The following is a 7,709-nucleotide window of genomic DNA, read 5'->3' on the forward strand; positions in this document are numbered from 1 at the left end:
CAGAGGTTCAACCCACACTCAGACTCTGGAACAAGAGTATAATTGAATGGCTCCAGCTTCTTTCTTCCAAACAAAGTTCTGTGGTACTTTTTGGCCAATGACCAGTTTCCTGCGGGCCAGACTTGGCTGAAGTATGAAGAAATATCTAGAGATTTCGATGACTTTGGTTGGTCTTGATGAGATGATTTACAGTTGATATGTTTAAGTGGAATAGACCTTGAAAATTGGTCCTGTGTCGGTAATATGTTTTATTTATAAATCACCTTTAATGACAGAAGGATGAAGTTAATCTTTAAACTCATATTCTTGTTATAATTCTTAATTTTCATCAGTGTGTAACAATACAAAATTATCCTGGGTAAAATCATAGAGATCGAACAAATCTCAAACTAAAGCCAGTTTCTAAAAGTACGTTTTTCGTTTTTTGTTTTTTTAGCCCATTCCAAATTTTAGGTTGAGAAAGAAACTGAAAGATGACTTTGTCCAGTGCAACAACATTACTATTATTAACATTTTTAGTGATGGCAAGTAAATTAAACCTCCAGTCACAGAGGGACTGATATCTTGGCTACTTCCTATAAAAAACGACTGTCAAAATTATGTCAAAAATATGGTACAGTTTGATGCATTATATTACTAATTTTTTTTTCAACTTGATAATAGTAGTCATGTCTACCACAAAGAAAACCATGCTTGAAGCCGATTAAGTGAAATCAGCTTTTGAAGAAAAAAAAAAAAAATTAATTTGAGGTTATGGCCGTTTTTAAATTACAGATTTTCCCGCCATTCACAGAGTTTTCTATTTTCACGTGGGAGATTTTGGTGTTCAGCCTTTGAATATCTGAAGTGAACAGGGAGTTCTGGAATGGCACCAAAGTGTCTGTCTGGCTTCTATACTTACTCGCTGGCCTCTCCCTGACCAGGGGCCCATTTGAGGGATTGGAGTTGTAAACAGCACACCCATGTTGAGACACATCAGACTTTTTTCTGTGCACCACAGACACCATTATCATTCCGATGCTTATTCCAGCTGACGGTGATATTGGGCTGTGTTTCCGTGTTTGGTGTTGTCTGCTTCCATCGCGCCAGCTGTTGGGTTATTTATAACAGTGGTTGCTGATCTAAATGAGCTAGTAATTAGGCAGCAATGCTTTTGAGGAGACATCCGCTCCTCCCTCCCTCCCTCCCTCCCTCCCTCCCTCCGCCTTCTCTCCATCTTTCTGTTTTGCCCTCGCTATCGCTCTCTCCCCGCTGTCCCCCAGCACACCGGGAGACAAGTTGGAGATAAAGGGGGAGACTTGACTTCACTGAATAATTGAAGGGGTTTTTACAAGTGGAGCAGCTCACTATCTGAAAACAGTGTGTTGTTTTTTTACTGATTCACCGTAAAAACTCCGCTGCCCTCGTGTTGAGACACACACACACAAATTTAATCTCACACATACACGCTCTTACATATTCCCAGGCGCACACATCTCAGGCAGCAAAAGGTGATATTGGCATGAAGCACTGCAAGCTTTTTTCTATCATGCCCTGTCTCTCACTCATCAACTCCATTTTCCTCTGTTCCCTCCGTCCATCCGTCCGTCCATCCCTCCCATCCAGGGCCAGTCCCACGTCACTATGAGTGAAGACAGGGTACAACTACACACACATTTATGATCACAAATTACCACCAAACACTTGCTTTTGGACTGTGAGAGGAAAAACAGGAGCATCTGATGAAAACTCATGCACAGGGAAAACAGTCAAAAGTCTGGATTCAAACCCACAACTTTTTCACCGTGAGGCATCAGTGGTTTTGCGTGTCCAGCATGTTCTTATTGACAGGACAGGAAATTATTAACTGCAGATCTCCAGTCACAGCTTAACATCTTGGAAGCATTCACACAAATATGACGGTGATAAAGGTTTTTTTTTTTTTTTTTAATTTCATTTGCAAAATTTTAGCAACTGAGATGCCAAATTTGGCTAAAAAAAAAAATCATTGAGGCTGATGTGCTTAATTTGGGTCTAAATTGCAGGTTCAATTTCCTCCGTTTTGCACAGTCTGAATGTCAGCGTCCTCAAGAAAGGAATCATGCTACCAATAGTAGGGTAGATAGAATAGAATGAGTGAATGTGGCTAAGCATGCGAAGTGCTCTCAGTGAAGGTTTTTTACTTAAGACTTGAGTAATTACACAGCCACCCGGTGCATGGGGTTAGTGTGAACATCATGGGGCATGAGAAGCAGGGTCAGTCGAGTGTCTTCCAGAGTTAGTTTCGGGTTTAACTCTGATCGGCAGCTTTATGAACAGCAAACACGGTAAAAGTTGACCTGGGTCGGTCTTGTTGTCAAAATGCCGTTTTAATACACCCATAACTGTCAGAAACATGGATCTGACTTAGCTGTGATGTGGAATTTGTCAGAAGCAAATGCATCACAGAATTTAACCCCTTTCAGAAATGGGAGATAAAAGTAGCTTTCTGATGCCCTGAATGTCATTAAGTCACAGGAAAAACCGGGACAAAAAAAAAAAAAAGAAAAATCCAGGTGATTTTAACAGGCTGTAGCTTGGAGCATGTTCACATCAGTGTAATAAGATCATGCCAGCTTTATAAGGAACAACAAAACTAACACACTGCAGCATCCTCGGCTGACACAGAACACTTTCGTTTGAGTGAACCTCGTCTTCTTCACATCCTTATCGCTGAAAAGAAAAAAAAAAAAACCAGAAACATGCCTGTAAGCCGGGTTCCCCCCACTTTTCCCCCGGTGAACACCCCGTTACCTCATGCTAATTTCCAACTTTCAAAGCTTGTAAACTTTATCTAATTATACACAAGTCAATAGAATCCCTCGCCCAGATTTTTGGCAGGTTGCAGTGTTAATTTATGAAAAACAAATCTGAAATATGCAGATGTCTTTTGTTTGAAGCAGCTGTTTGTTCCTGTTGCCAGGTTTCAATCAGGCATTCTCTGGGGACGCCGGCATGTGCGATGTGCGGCCAGGGCCCCCCGTTTGATGTCTGACAGGGACGGAGGGACGAGGCTCTCACAGCCAGTCTACTGTTACTGTACATGGAGTGGAAGTCTCCAGCCACTGCTGTTGTTTAGAGCTACAATAATTATACAGTCGGTGTGGAGCATTAACATTTCATCTGAATGAAATTCAGCAGAAATGAAGTGGTAGATCGCTTTTTCCTGGATACATATAGTCGCTTGTGCTTGAACTGTACCTTCTGTCTATTATTCAGAAATGTAATGTTGTTTTTATGATTTATCTTGGAGTGCTAATTAAGAGTTTAATGTCTTTGTTTTGCCTCGAGTGTTATATTTTGTACATAAAAGTGCTGCGTAAAGATATTTTTATTTTATGATTTCCTGTGAAGTTGCAGATGCAGAAATTGAACTGTATTTCTAATTTTGTACATTTTTAATATAAACTTTCCCTTTTTCTTGTCCCCTCTATTAGTGTCGACTCGCCTCCATCCTCAGTGCGCCTTCATTTTCGAAATGCAAGAAGTAAGTGAACCTCAACCTCAACTTTGTTTTGTCTTTCATAGAAATCTGAATTTGTGTCTCAAAGCTGCGGAAGTTTTAACCGTCAGGATGCCAAAGCACATTCACATCGGCCGTGTTCTGACAAACGCTGTCAGCCATGTTCATTGCTAATTTATGGCGCTCATTAAGTGACGGGGGTGCACACACACGCGCACACACACACACACACACACACATTCACACACATACACATGCACACGCACGCACACAAAATCGGAGCAATTATCATTTATCTTGATATATTATTTACTAGGGATCATTTTCCTGCTTGGTTGGGGACTGGAGCGAGTGAGATGGAGGGAAGGATGAATGTGGAGGAGGGAGGGGTTGGTGGTGTGTGGGGGGGGGGGGGGGGAAGGACCGTGGGGGTTTAGAGACAGCTGGCGAGAAAGGCAGCGAGAGATGTGGAAGACAAGAAAGACAATGTGATGAGGGTGTTTGAAGTGATGGATTTTTTTGTTTTGTTTTGTTTTTATTTTTGGTGTTAACCTTTATGCTAAACCTTTGTAGCGTTTTATGTCCAAATCTAACATTTGCTTGCTGTAGCAAAAGGAAAAAAAAGAGAGTTGCACCTTTTATTAAAGCTATTTGTGCTCAACTCACCACATTGCTGAAAGATTAAACCGCCGCTTCATTTCATCTGCAGTCTCCAAACTGCAATCAAAAGTCATTTTAGAGCCTCATTGACTAATCACACAATTTTCTGCTCATGTATTATAAAGTACACTTAGATTACATCCAACGAGCACAATAAGCAATGTAAGAGCTGTGATAATAGAGCTGGCTCCGCAGTTTAGAGATCCAACCAATCAGAGAGCTGCTTACTGACAGCACCTTCATAACATTTAATCAATATATGGAGTAAATGACACATGGAATATGCATGATATAGAGATCTGGAGAAACGAATGTGATTGATCAGTTCAGCATGCTATGATTGATTACTTTCTTCTTATTAAAGGTGCATTGTCCCTTTGCAGACTGATTACACAATGTCACACAATGTCATGATAAGACTATGAATCAGTCTGATATTAACCACATTATGTTTAATATTTTAGCATGAATAATTTATCACCAAATTCATTCTGACATCAGTTTAATTACCAGGTAGAGCCAGGAGTGGCAGCCTAATGGGCCTTTACTCCACGGTTAATGTTGGGCAACTGCTTCTGATGTGGAATCAAATCTGCGGGACTACTTTGCAGGAGGTCACTTCCAAAGCAAAGGAAACCGAAGCTTTTAAGTAGATCATTCCGTGTATAATAAAATAACTATACCGGTCTTACATGTGTCCTTTGGTAATCTCATGGAATTACATACATTATTAATCATTCAACAGAGGAAGCATTTTCTATCAACCAAATTTCACCTGATAAAATCAAGTCACATGGCTTGTTGTGACGTGATTAATCCAATCCAATTTATTTTTGATCGTTTACAAAGCCAACTAAAAACCAGTTTTACATAGAAGATAGAATAAAATGCGAGAAGTCATTTGATTTGGCTCAGAGTCCTTGGTGTTGAAAAAAAGTCTCTGATTCATAGATATTTCACACTATGTGGACAATGAATGTATATTCTTCAGTTTAGCCAATTAAATTGAGCCTTTTTCTTGCTGGTAAATGATATTCCCTGTGGATTGTCAGAATCTGTGAAGTGTTTGCATTAAGTTTCTGTATGGATTGTTTGTGTGTGATGTTGATGAAGTGATGCTGGAGTTTAGTAAATCAGTCGGTTGGTGTTGGAGATGTGTGTGGAGCACATGAAATGACATGTCCATGCCTCCCGTTCAATTTGTACTGTAGTTTTAATGTCATTACTAAATTATTTTATAAAGTTTGTGACATAACATTTTACCTGTATCCTAATTGTTGAATTCTTTAATTCTGGGATTCTTTTAGTTTGACGCATTGAGAGTATCAGCTGAAAGTTGAACGCAATGGGGACGGGTTGTGAGTCTTCGTTGGTCTAAATGTCAAAAAACAACATTTTATGGTGCAGTTTGTCATTATCAGAAGAATTGTTGTTGTGTTTTGCACATTTTAGTGAAAATAGTGGAAACAAATTAATTCTGTGTGGAGAGACGCTGATAATCACCCCAATCTATCTACGACGCCCTGATATGTGTTCCTCTGGCTGGTCCTCATTACTCCGGAGCTGGCCGTTAGTCACCCAAATGTCACCGGCATCACGCTGTAATTAACGTTATGAATGTTCTGCGTCCTTGCTTTGTTTTCTTTATCTGCAGCCTTTTAACATTCCTCACTTTCTCCATCCCGGTGTTTTCGCTCTCCTCCCCTCGCCGAGTGTCGTCTGGTAGATTTTCTTGTGGTCCCTCTTTCATTTGCCTGCATCTCTTTTTGTTTTTATTCCCTCTCATTTCTGCGGCTCCCTGTCTTCTTCTCTCTGTGTCTCCCTAAGTTTCTTCCCCTTTTGTGTCTCGGTGACAGATGCGTAATTGAATGATGAATGTCCCTTCATTATGCTCTAATTGAACTGCTGGTTTTTTTTTTTTTTTTCCTTTTTTTTTCTTCCGCTCCCCTCATTGGCTGGCGCCTGTGCAGCTGGGCTCGTCTGATTGGCGGAGCGGTTCTCGTTGCGGGTTCAGGCGTGGGGTGCCGGTCGGGCTGCCCCTCCTGCCAGCCGCCGCTCGCTGGCAGGAGGGGCAGCGCTGCTCTCCATCTGTCTCCTCACACACACTTACACAAACACACGGTGATGGTAGCAATGAGCAGCCTACCCCAGCCAATCCACCGCGGTCTGCGTTCTCACCTCCAGCGCAGGGGAGTGACGCGGGTGTGACAGACCGCACATGCTCCCGTGAATCTTAATAAATTATGCAAATGCTCACCGTTGAAGGGCCAGATATTTTTTTTGGTACTTTAACGTTGACATTTTGCCCTTGCCGTCTTGTCTTTGCACTATAGTCCCGCCTGATGTTGCTTAAATCTCTCAATCCAAACTCCGCCCCCGTCCATTTCACCTTTTCCACCCGAACAATGTCACACACACACACACATACACACACGTGCACAAACATTCAATCTCACACATGAGCAAGGACACATACATGCACTTACATTACATACATATACCGGGACATATGCGACCAACATCCAAGCTCACGCAGACACGCATTAAAGGTGCAAACATACTGACACACACTGGTGGGTGTCTTGGACCGGCCCTGACCTGACAAGCGGGCGATGAAGATTAATGCGTCCTCTCTGAGTGACAGGCTGGGGAATTGAAGGGCAGAGGGCCTCGTTAATCAAGAGCCTGACAGGTGCCATTCAGGCCCTCTGAACAACCGCAGCTCCCGCCCCACACACACACACCCCCACACACACACGCATAGACGCACTTAAGAGCACTACCACACAGACACCCATTAAGATTCAAGCATAAAGCCTCACCAAAGCAAGCGAACACACATTCCTGGCTATCACAACCTTCACTCGCTCACCTCCTCTTCCTACCACGTCCACTTTTCCAGTCCAGCAGACCTGCGTTAAGCACAAGCAGACTTAATCATGCACCGCCAGAATTAAAACTCATTCCTCACAGCCAGGCTGCCAGCGCGAAAATAAGAAAATCAATCGGTTGCTTGGCAGGCCTGCCCATGCTCACAGACTGGGGGTCTCTTTTCGTATTCATTTGGAGAGGCCTTGATGCTGAAGGGGCCTAAGCGGGGCCAGTCTTTATGATCATTTATTATAATTTACCAATAACCCGAAGTCCTAGGATCATTACTAGCCAAGCATTAATGATTGATTCCCTAATTCTCCCTGAATTTCTTTTTGGATTCAAGGCCAGAGGAGAAGGAGGAGAGGATATATCTGTATTATCTTTGGTTAAATGAGCCGGACTAATAGGGAAATTGTTTGCTCACACTGTTGCCATGCTTTTTTTACTTTGGATAAACGCTTGCAGCTCAAAATGCTATTGTTTCTGATATTTCTTTCTTCGTGCATCAGATGTATTCATACAAAATAAGGGTTTAACCTCTCAGAAACTGACAGCTCCAGTCTTATAACTTCAGGACATTTCTTCTTTTAGCGTCCAATCCATAGATTATAGCTAAATATTTAACATAGAGCAGAAAAAATAGGCACTTTAAAGCACATTGATGTGTTCATCAGCGAGTGTATTAACCTGGGAA

The sequence above is a fragment of the Salarias fasciatus genome, chromosome 13 (assembly GCF_902148845.1).
Source record: "Salarias fasciatus chromosome 13, fSalaFa1.1, whole genome shotgun sequence".
NCBI classification, from domain to species: Eukaryota; Metazoa; Chordata; class Actinopteri; order Blenniiformes; family Blenniidae; genus Salarias; species Salarias fasciatus.